The sequence below is a fragment of the Phoca vitulina genome, unplaced genomic scaffold (genome assembly GCF_004348235.1).
Source record: "Phoca vitulina isolate PV1807 unplaced genomic scaffold, GSC_HSeal_1.0 scaffold8, whole genome shotgun sequence".
Classification (NCBI taxonomy): Eukaryota; Metazoa; Chordata; class Mammalia; order Carnivora; family Phocidae; genus Phoca; species Phoca vitulina.
The window spans coordinates 63,976,194-63,987,584 of record NW_022589711.1 but is presented as its reverse complement, the minus strand read 5'-3'; the positions used below and the strand labels follow the sequence as shown (position 1 = coordinate 63,987,584).

Below are 11,391 nucleotides of genomic sequence, written 5' to 3'. Positions count from 1 at the left end.
GAAAGAGAAAAGAAGGATTGAAATTCAAAAATGGTAAGGTATTTCTTTCTGGTGGGGCACTGGGGGTAAGTGTGAATTATATTTAGAATATTCAGCCTTAATTTTTAGATATGCTATGAAACATAGGGTAAGAAAATTTATTATGTGCCAGATGATGCCCATAAATTTTTCACTCTAATAAATGTGAAGTGAAAATATAGTTATTATCAATAACTGTTATAGTCATTATTACTATGGCTTTTAATGCCTTGACATTACTAATGAGAAGAGAGGGAGCAAACAGACCATCAGCTTAGTAAGGAAGGCGACCATCAAAATATTAGCCATCATTTACTTGCTGCTAAGGCAGGCAGTTAATGTCTCTTCCCTTGTAGGTTGAGCATCATTATCTCCATTTTATAAGAGAATCTGGGAATCAGGGAAGTTAAGTAACTTGTCCTAGGTCATTCTAATCAGTGTAGGGGTTAGGATTCAAGCCTAGGTTCCTCTGACTTTTAAGACCCAAACCCCAAATCACTATGTACTCTGACCTCACTGATCTGAAAGGTCTCTGTCAATCATTTGGAAGTGATGAGATAGATATGCAGGGTGAGATTTCCAATAGAGAAATGGAGCTAGTGGTAGGTGATCAAATGGTAGATGTGGTAGCAAGTGGTAGAGGATCCCTACCTGCTTTAAGGGGAACTGTTATGTATATCAGGAGTCTTAACTGGGAAAAGCTCAGGAGTGACAGAGAGTTTTAATGGAGGAGTCTGCTGTGTGCTATCCTTAGGGCTTGGCATTGCTTCCATCTCTTGATATGAATGTAGAAGCCTTAGACAACCTTGGTTTCCAAAATATACCCCATGCTCCCACTAGCCCCATCTGAGTCCACCATGTCTGAAATTTCTTTAATAAAAGATTAAGGTTTATCTTTTTTAATGAGAGGTTTAAAATGTAAACATGCCTGAGAGAAGTATCCATTGTGTCTTAAATTCATCCTGAGATGGGAAAAACTGCTACTAGCATCTTTCTTAAAGGAAAGTGCAGGAGGCTAGTTTACAGCTTAAGGAATAAAGTACTGGATTATTAAAAAAAAAAAAAAAAAAACCTCCTTTGAACTCTAAAATAAGGAAGGGGAGTAGTGGGGAAGAGCTATGTATTTCTTTGCTGCAGAAAAACATGGAAAAGATAAAGTAGCCAGATATCTGCTTCCCTATCCTCATCTCTCTGGTCCCAGAGTGGGTGGCCAGGCATTCCTTCTTCCTTAGGACAGATGGTCTGATGACAGAAGGGACATGAAAAATTCTTTGGGCAACTAGTTGACTGCACTGAGCCTTTATTTTCAGGTGTGTCTTGTCCTTTTAGGGGAAGTGACAGATTATAGTGGGGTATCAGAGCCTCCTCCAAAAACACAAAATGTGAGGAGTCCAATCTACCTCCAAACTTCCTCTGACCCTGTTTCTCTGTGTGAGAAGAAGACTTGATCCAAGCAGTCCCTTTCTCCCTGGGTTGTTACATTACTATCTCAACTGATGTAGTTTACCTAGAAAGACAACCCAATATTCAAGCAAACAAAACCTTTTCTAGACAGGTCTCAAATACTAGAGTATAAATATGTTTGGACTATGGTATGTTTTATAAGCTAAAACATATTCAGGTTCTAAACTAAACTTGATTATGAGCCCTGCCTTTCTTTTTCCAAGGGGGAAAAATTTGAGAGAAAATTATCAATACAGCTAAGCCTGCTCACCTTTCTTCTTTTTCAAAGTCAGAAAACCACAAACACAACTAGAAAAATCTTCTAGTGAGGCATGAAAGTAAAGCATCATGAACTGAGAGAGAAGAGTGAAGAAGTTATGGACCTGGGTGACTAACTTTACCTACCTAAATAGGAAGTCTTGCAGAGTTTTTCAAAGCAGATTATTATCTTATTTTTCAAGCACAATGGCCAAGATGGCAGGACAAAAGAGTGGCAACTTTTTTGGAATGAGTAAAGCCTATTTGGAAAACTGATGCTGAGACAATAATGAGAGAAGAGGAGAGGAGGGAGGGGGGAGAAAGAGAGAAAAAGAGAGTTACTAAAGACTTTAATCAAAGAGTCACTGAAGGGGCGCCTGGGTGGCTCAGTCCTTAAGCGTCTGCCTTCGGCTCAGGTCATGATCTCAGGGTCCTGGGATTGAGCCCCACATCGGGCTCCCTGCTCAGCAGGAGGCCTGCTTCTCCCTCTCCCACTCCCCCTACTTGTGTTCCCTCTCTCGCCGTGCCTCTCTCTGTCAAATAAACAAATAAAATCTTAAAAAAAAAAAAAAAAAGAGTCACTGAATTTCGTATCTTTGCTGAATTATGAACCATGTACAAAGTAAGGTCAGACCCCATCCAAACCCCACGGCTAGTCCAGATCTATCCCACCCCCCAAGGCCTGGGTTCCCCTGGTACAAGATGAGTGTTGAAGGAGGAAGAGAGAGGAGATAAGAAAATCCATTCCCAGCATCTGGTTGCAGAATATAGAGGAAAAACAGCACAGTGAGTCTGTGCCAGCAATATCCATCTCAGCCAGCGCACTCCACTGGCACAGTTACCAAAAGAGCATTGCCCTGAGCCACAACTGCTTAGCTGTCAGTTCTGGATATAGTAAAAGATCCCAGGTGGAAATTCATCAACTGGTTTCCCAGGGGATTCAGGGAGTAAAACTTTGTCATCTTTGCAATTGTAGACAATCATATCCCACTTAACATTCTTCTCCAAGCTATTTCTAATTTGATGATTCTCAACCAGAGTTACGCATTTGAACCCCCTGTAAAACTTTTAAAAAAATGCATATCATCTCTTTATTCCAGATCTAAGGAATAAGAATCCTTAGGAGTAGGGTTATCTGTATATGTCTTAAAAACAAAAAACTCAAAGACTATGAAGCACATGTCAAATTAAGAACCACTATTCTAATTTCCTTAGTCCTTCTTTGATTGATAAAATTCAAAATATCCTCTCCATCTCAGCTATTCTTCAGAATATATTGGTTTTCAAACTTGCTTTTAAAATAACTGGTAAGGAATATAAAACTCCAAACATCAGAAAATTGAACTACCACCTCCCTATTCTATTAATGCAGCCTAACATAGCATTTCTTCTCCTCTCAGCATTAGCAAAACCTTTGTAGGCTTGTACACATCCCTTTCAGTTGTTTGACCCTGTGCTGCTTTATGGAATGAGGTTCTCCCAGAGAGGTCCTGCAATACTTTCTACAGTAGCTCACAGGGCTTACTGCTGAAGACTAAGCTGCCTAATGCAGCATCCTATCTGTTCCCCTTCTTTTACTTGCCTCATGGCTTCTGGTCTGCCACAAACGCTTGTTTCCAAGTCTGGCTATGTCATTTATGGCTTATTCTTATATCTTTTCTGTGCCTTTGGTGAAAAATAAGGAAACTGAATCACAAATCCAATCTGCTGAGATCAATTTGGATTAAGTTTCCAGAGTGTTCACAGTATATTCCAAATCCATGCTATTTGCATATTGATCAGCCTCTCATAAATCTCTTGATCCATAATCTTGATTAAAATATTGAAGGCATGTTATTATCAAGCCTATTTCAGATCAATAATTGCCTAACACTTCACCTCTTTCCAAAATGTGATATCAATAAAAGAATTCACAAGGAAAAAAATAGACATCAATAACTTGGCTACTCCACAGGTCAAAATCTCAGAATCACCTTATCCTCTATGATACATCCTCTTGATGTATAATGTTTCTCCTTTGTAAAAAGTCATGCTAGAAAGACTTTACAGCTCTTGAAGGAAATAGTTATGAGATACTATCATAAACCAGTTTTTATCAGAGCCCTGCTGAAACTATAGGTAAATAATTTATTATTGAATTAAAATAAAAATGATGCCACAGAAAAATGATGAATCCACCCATTCATTCAATTAATGGATACTTACAGAATGCTACATCAGACAGGCATAATGCTAAGCATGGAAAATAGAATGATGACCAAGACAGATCTATTCCCTTACCCCATAGAGCTAAGAGTCCAATAGGGGAAGAGAGATATCAGTGGAAAAATAATAAAAAATTATCCTATATATACTAATGAGGAGTCCTTCTATTACATTATACTGCATCACTATGACACCATATGATGAGAAGTATATACATTGTTGAATTTCAAAATGCCTGTGGATACACACATTTGAGAGGAATATAGAGAAACTAGAATTGTTGTAAGAGAGCACATCCTGGATTGCTGAGGTGACTTGAAATAATGCTATATGAAGACCAATTAAAAGAATGGAGATGATTAGTCTAAAGAGGGATGAACATTTTAGTCACCAGACCTCTGATGGTTGGAATGTGGCAAAGGGAGTTGATCTGGTTTGTAGGATATTAGGGAACTGAACAGAGAACAATGAGTAGAAGCCAGAAGAGAGCAGATTCAATCTCAAAAGAAGAAATATCTTTGTATCAGGATTGTATCGAGATTGAGTGGGTTTCTCATGAAACAATGAGATTTCTATTAGTGGATTGTTTCATCGCACTTTGTCTCATCTCTTACAAGGATATTTCAAAAGATTTTCAACTAAAAAATGCACAGTAGGTTTAGAGGGTAAAAACCCTCCCAGACCTGAGGTCCTACAAATCACACCTTATATACTTTAAACTATTTGATGTATAGAGAATAAAACCTTGTAGTCTTAAACATGTTTACTATCCCTTAATTATAATGTCAAATTTCTGTTATTTCCTTTTAATTGACTATTCAATCTTATGTTGTTATTTTATACCATGGGAATACATTTTAAATTATAAATTAAGCCCTAATAATTCATTTTTAACAAGAAATTATGTGACTATTTTAAACATGTTTTAAAAATAGGAAAAGCTTAGTGACAACATGTCTAATGAGAAGGAGGTGAAGGCTGAATTTCTTAGATCATTGTTGGGATTTAAATGCAACTGGTTTACCTTGAAAAAAAAAAAGTGAAGTTTGAAGAAAGGTCCTGTGACTTGGCAGAAGAAAATTTGAAGAAAACCGTATCTAACTGCGTAAAGCTATTAGAGTCTTTAACACCACCCTGTGAAGATGACAGCCAGGCTTAGGAGATCATTAAGAAGCTGGAGAAGAATGTAACGTTCCTTAGCCAGTGTACATCATGAGCAGCCAGGAGGGCTTAGATATTGGGAGCTATTAATCAGGAAAGCCAGGTTAGTAAAGCAGTTAAAATGATGACTCAGCAGGTAGAAAATCTGAAGAGAGTGCATGCCAAAAAGCCTGCTGAACTAGAAGAATCAAAACAGGTTCTTTTACAAAATGCAATGTCTTTAACTTTCTTGTAGATGAAGATGACTGCCAAGTTTTTTAAAAAGTTCAACTTTTCTAAACACCATGGATTTTCTCTTCAAAGAGTGTCCATTGCCTCTTTACCCAGAAATATTGGAAATGCAGGAATGGTGGCTGGGATGATCATACAGTTGGCATATTTTGGGGTCACAGAAAAGTAAACACCATCCCTCATTACATGGATTTACGAGTATCTATTCCTAGGCAGGTGCTGAAGAAGAAGAATGTGAACTAAAAACTAAAGGAGAGTTGGAACCATCTGGAGAAGAAATAGTATAAAGGACAAAAATGCCAAGCCAAGTCTTTCTGAAAAGAGAAATAATCTATCAAAATGGGATGTCTGTTTGATTTATGACATGGTAGCTTCCTGAACAACAAGACTTCTGTCAGAAAGGCTACTAAGGCACTCTGGCTTTCTGTTATATTCACTGTACTGTTTGTAGCTTCGATGAGCTTCCTCATAGGCCAATTTCCCCAAATGTCTCCAGATGGCACTCCAACACGGGACAGGGACTCCTGTATGTCTCTAGAATGTATTTTGTAGACATTTCTCAGACTTCGACACAATGAGCCACCACCAGTGTGACTACAGCACACCCTAATACTCGTATCTTGATTTTTAAAATTTCAGCATATGAACTTCGTAAATTAGTAACTTTCAGCTGGGAAATTATAGCATGGAACCAGAGGTGCTCAGAATTGCTGCAAGATATTTTACATTTCCCTTTTTTGAGATTACTTCCCCAATTAAAATACAGTGGGGGAAAAGCCTACTTATGATTTTTTTTTCTGCCTCTGATCTTTTAATAAGCTTTCTGAGGAAGAGATATATAAGATATATATGAAATAACCATTCAAATCTTTTTTTAAAAAAAAAAGCTCTTTTGAAACCTTTGTCAGATCTATAAAGTTAGCCCTAGCCTCTTCCTTTGAGAAACTACACAAAGTACCCATCACTCAATTTCTGAAACTCCTATTTAGAAATTACCTCCAACAGCTTGTAGCACATTCTATTGAATAGCTTCAGTGGTAGTAAATTATAACCCTCTGAGGTGCATGTTTTGAAATAGCCAAAAGTCATTCAAAGTAACTTCTGAGAAATAAGATTAATAAATCATAATCATCAGGTTAATCATTAGATTAATAAATATTATTATATGATTATAAAACTATAATTATCAGATTAATAAATTATAACTTATTTTCCCAGCCTTAAATTTCATTTCTTCTTTCTATAGAATTCCCATGTAATTCTCCTCCTATGGCTATATGTTTGCCCTCTCCAAGGACAAGTGTCCTTGTCTTTCTACACAATATAATCCAAATATTTTGTTAAGACTTCATTTCAAGAATTACTTAACCCTGTTCCATAGAAAGGATGTATTTAAATCACCCTGAAGCCTTAAAATGCAATTAGGGATCTCAGTAGATCTTGGGAAAGCTGCTTCTAATCATTATGATGCTTGACCAAGTGAGGGAATTCTCTGCTCAATCATCTTATTCCAACCACACTTTTGTCCTCATCCCACCATTTTTATGACAACAGATTTCTGTAAGGAAAAAGCACAGAATTTCAAATCCTAAATATATGGATTTAAATCCCAGATCCATATTTAACTAGCCAACCATAGGCAAGTGACAATATCTTTGAGGCTTTTCTCAACAGGAATATATTAATAGTTAATCTGAAGGACTATTATAAGAATCAAGTTAGATCATGTATGTAAAGCACCCAGCATAGTCCCTGGCACATAGGAGTTTAATAAAAAGCAGCAATTATTGCCAATTTCTCATCGCTACTCAACTCTACACATTAAACATCATTTTTCTAATAATTTATTAAATTATAATTGCCCTTGAGGGCACCACAGTTATCCATAGACACTTCAAGTTCTTGTCATCATTCTCAACAACATGGGCTCCCATCTAAGTGAACTTGGTCCCTTGAAAATAATCAGATAGTTGTTGGGAAATATGAGAATATTGTGCTCACAGAGGACAAATAGAGAAACTTTAGCAAATGAGTAATTTATTTTAACTTATAAGAAGCATAAGAAAAAATATTGAGGACTGAATTAATAGAAAACAATTTCACAATCTAACTTTAATCTTATTCCTTCTGAATATGATCTTTAAGTTCCAAAAATATCCCTTTTAAAAGGAAAGGGTGCAGTTAATGCTCTGCACCCTAATTTGGAACCTCCATTCCTTTAATCCTTTGGGGATAAATTTTTCAAAAGAAAGCTTACTGCTTACATTTCTGACTCTCTTCAAATAAATATTAAGAATGAGTACCAGAGTTCAGAAACTTCTAATATGGGCTTGCTTTTAAAAACTTCAACTTAGGGGCGCCTGGGTGGCTCAGTTGGTTGAGCGACTGCCTTCGGCTCAGGTCATGATCCTGGAGTCCCTGGATCGAGTCCCGCATCAGGCTCCCTGCTCGGCGAGGAGCCTGCTTCTCCCTCTAACCCTCCCCCCTCTCATGTACTCTCTCTCTCTCTCATTCTCGCTCTCTCAAATAACTAAATAAATCTTTAAAAAAAAAAAAAATTTCAACTTACTCCAAACAAGTTGTTTTTTTGTTTTGTTTTTCGTTTTTGTTTTCATTTTCTTTTCTTTTTTTTTTTTTTTTTTTGTCTACCTCTGCCAGCAATATGATTGGAGAACAAACCAGAATGTATATGGTTGGTCATAATTCTTGCCATAGCTTTCTTGCTGGACACCCACAATCCTATTTCTTATAGAGTTGCTCCTATCAGGGCTTCTAGTTAACACCCAACCTAGAATATAGTGTTTAATAAATACCTACTGAATCTATAAATGAGTAAATGGCTGTTATGGTAACATAAGGAGCAGGTATTTAACACAAGTTGTAAAAGGGAAAGAAGAGCTTTGGGAAGAGATTAAATAAGAGTTGAGTCTTGGGCGCCTGGGTAGCTCAGTCAGTTAGGCATCTGCCTTCAGCTCATGATCTCGGCATCCTGGGATCAAGTCCTGCATGGAGTTCCCTGCTCAGCGGGGAGCCTGCTTTTCCCTCTCCCCTTGCTCCTCCCCCCTGCTCATTCTCTCTCTCTCTCTCTCCCCCTTTCTCTCTCTCTCTGTCAAATAAAATCTTTGAAAAAGAAAAAAAATTTGAGTCTTTAGTAATGAATGGAACTTTGTTGGGGAAATGTGGAATGTTGTGGAAAAGTAGCCAAGCAGAGAGAACCATAAGAGTTAAGAAACAAAGAGAAGAAATAGCATCTTTACTGTAAGAACCTGCAAGCAATGTTTCAAAGCATTAGTTGGAGATAAACCTGAAGAAGTAGCAGGATCCAAGTTATAAATGATTTTGATGTCACATTAAGAGGTTTAAACTTGACCCTGTAGAGAATGGACAGTCACTTAATATAGTAGGAAGATTTTAAGGAATGGAATAATTTGATCAAATGAATCAAATATATGCTTAGTTTTTTATGGATCACTCAGTTAGATATGTGTAGGATGGCTTTGAGGAGAATAGGAAATGAGATGAATACAGGAAAATGTTCAATACATATTTGTTGAAATAATGATGTTGAAATGAGGACAATAGTGATATTAATAATTACCAGCATAATATAAAGAACTTAAACATCAAAAAAATAAAATAATCCAATTTAAAAATGGGCAGAACATGTGAACAGACATTTCTTCAAAGAAGACATACAGATGGCCAGCAGATACATGAAAAGATACTCAACATCATTCATCATCAGGGAAATTCAAATCAAAACTGCAGTAAGATATCACCTCACACCTGTCAGAATGGCTAACATCAACAACACAAGAAACAAGTTTTGGTGAGGATGTGGAGAAAAAGGAACCCTCATGCATTGTTGGTTGGAATGCAAACTGCTACAGCCACTGTGGAAAACAGTATGAAGATTCTTCAAAAAATTAAATATAGAATTATCATATGATTCACTAGTTCCACTACTAGGTGTTATCCAAAGAACACAAAAACACTAATTCAAAAAGGTATATGCACCCCTATGTTTATTGTAGCATTATTTACAATAGCCAAAGTATGGAAGCAACCCAAGTGGCCATTGATAGATGAATGGATAAAGAAGAGGTGGTATATATATACAATGGAATATTACTCAGCCATTAAAAAGATGAAATCTTGCCATTTGCAACAACATGGATGGATCTAGAGGGTATAATGCTAAGTGAAAGAAGTCAGTCAGAGAAAGACAAATACTATATGATTTCACTCATATGTGGAATTTAAGAAACAAAACAAAGGAACAAAAAAAAGACAAAACAATAGACTCTTAAATATAGAGAACTGATGGTTATAAGAGGGGAGATGGGGGGGTGAAAAAGGTGAAGGGGATTGAGAGTACACATATTGTGATGAGCACTCAGTAATGTATAGAATTGTTGAATCACTATATTGTATACCTGAAACTAATATAACGTTGTATGTTAACTATACTGAAATTTAAAAAAAAAAATGTTCACCCAAAAATTTTTTAAAAATTTAAAAAAGAATTCCCTAAGCAAATTACAATATTAAACAATATTAAAGATTACAATTTAGTGAAAGTATATTATGAGGTATCAAGTTTAAAACACAAATTACACAGAATTAAAAAATACAAAAGCCATGAGGAATGGTTTCATAACATATCTTTCACCTGCATCAAAAGACTGATTTTTCTAACAACAAACTTAGAAACTGCATATATTTTCATTCTATAATGTGGTAATTATTTTTTTTTTAAAGTATGTGTATGTGTATTTTTTTTCTAAAGTATGGATTCTCACTCGCTCTTTCAGAAGCTAAAAAAAAGTAGTTGAAGGAAAAATTAATTTAAAAAATTACCAGCATAATCATGATAATGATGATTATATACCTAACATCAATCAAAACCTTTATATGCATCAAGTCTTATGCTGAACACGTTATTTTATTGCCCTTTTAATTACCACATCAGACCTATGAGGAAGGTACTTGTATCATTTCATTTTACAGATAAGGAAACTGAGGTTCAAAGATGTTTTTAAAAAATGTGCCTTGTCACCCCATGGCATTTTTTCCCAAAATACATAGCCTCAGTCTAAGTGCAGAGTGTATCAGATAAACCCAGATTGAGGCTAATTCTACAAACTACCTGACTAGTACTTTTCAAAAGTGTCATGTTCATGAAAGATAAGGAAAGATGGAAGAAATACCTATTTTGCTTTAATAATTGCATTATGGTTATATAAGATGTTAACATTAGGAAAAGCTGGGTGCAGGCTAAAGAGGAATTCTTTATTATCTTTGCAAATTTTTTGTAAGCATAAAAACAGTTCAAAATAAAAAAGCTTTTAAAACTTCTATGTGTTGGGGCACCTGGGTGGCTCAGTCGGTTGACCGTCTGCCTTGGGCTCAGGTCATGATCCCAGGGTCCTGGGATCGAGCCCCACATCAGCTCCCTGCTCAGCTCATTATCTCCCTCTGCTCCTCCGCCTTGCTTGTGCTCTCTGTCTAAATAAAATCTATAAAAAAAAAAATTCTATGTGTTTATAGAACATGGCAGGTAAAATATAAGATGAGCCTGAAGTATTTTGTAGTGCTAGAAAATAAGGTAGTAAAACACACACACACACGCACACAAAAAATACAGGAGATAATCTGAAAGAACTCCCAACAGCCTGAAACAATTTGAGCAACACAATAAATAACAATAATGATGGATTAAAGCCATAGATTAAAATAAATATCTGTGAGTCCATACTAATATAAAGAAATGGTTGAATAAATAGCTAAGTGGGGTTAAAGAGACAAATCTTCTTTATAGAAGAATTCCAAATAATAAATGTAGATGAAATGGGGGAAATAGAAAATCAGCATTGGAATACCATGTGATAATTGCTACAGGCAAATGCTAAAATCACTGGGTAAAATTGTAAGAACAAGATATTTTCATATCTGCAAAGTATCTCTATAAAAATATTTTTTAATTACTGTGGTGGTTTTAAAATATATCCAACTAACTCTTTTATACTTTCCCTCCAAAAGGTGGAATATAATTCTCTTTCCCTTGTGGGTGGG

General features: G+C 36.0%; 1 pseudogene; it reads left to right on the top strand.

The window, feature by feature from the left end:
- The first annotated feature begins 518 nt into the window (after window positions 1-518).
- Window positions 519-6,477, top strand: LOC116633708 (annotated as a pseudogene).
- Window positions 6,478-11,391: the final 4,914 nt, after the last annotated feature.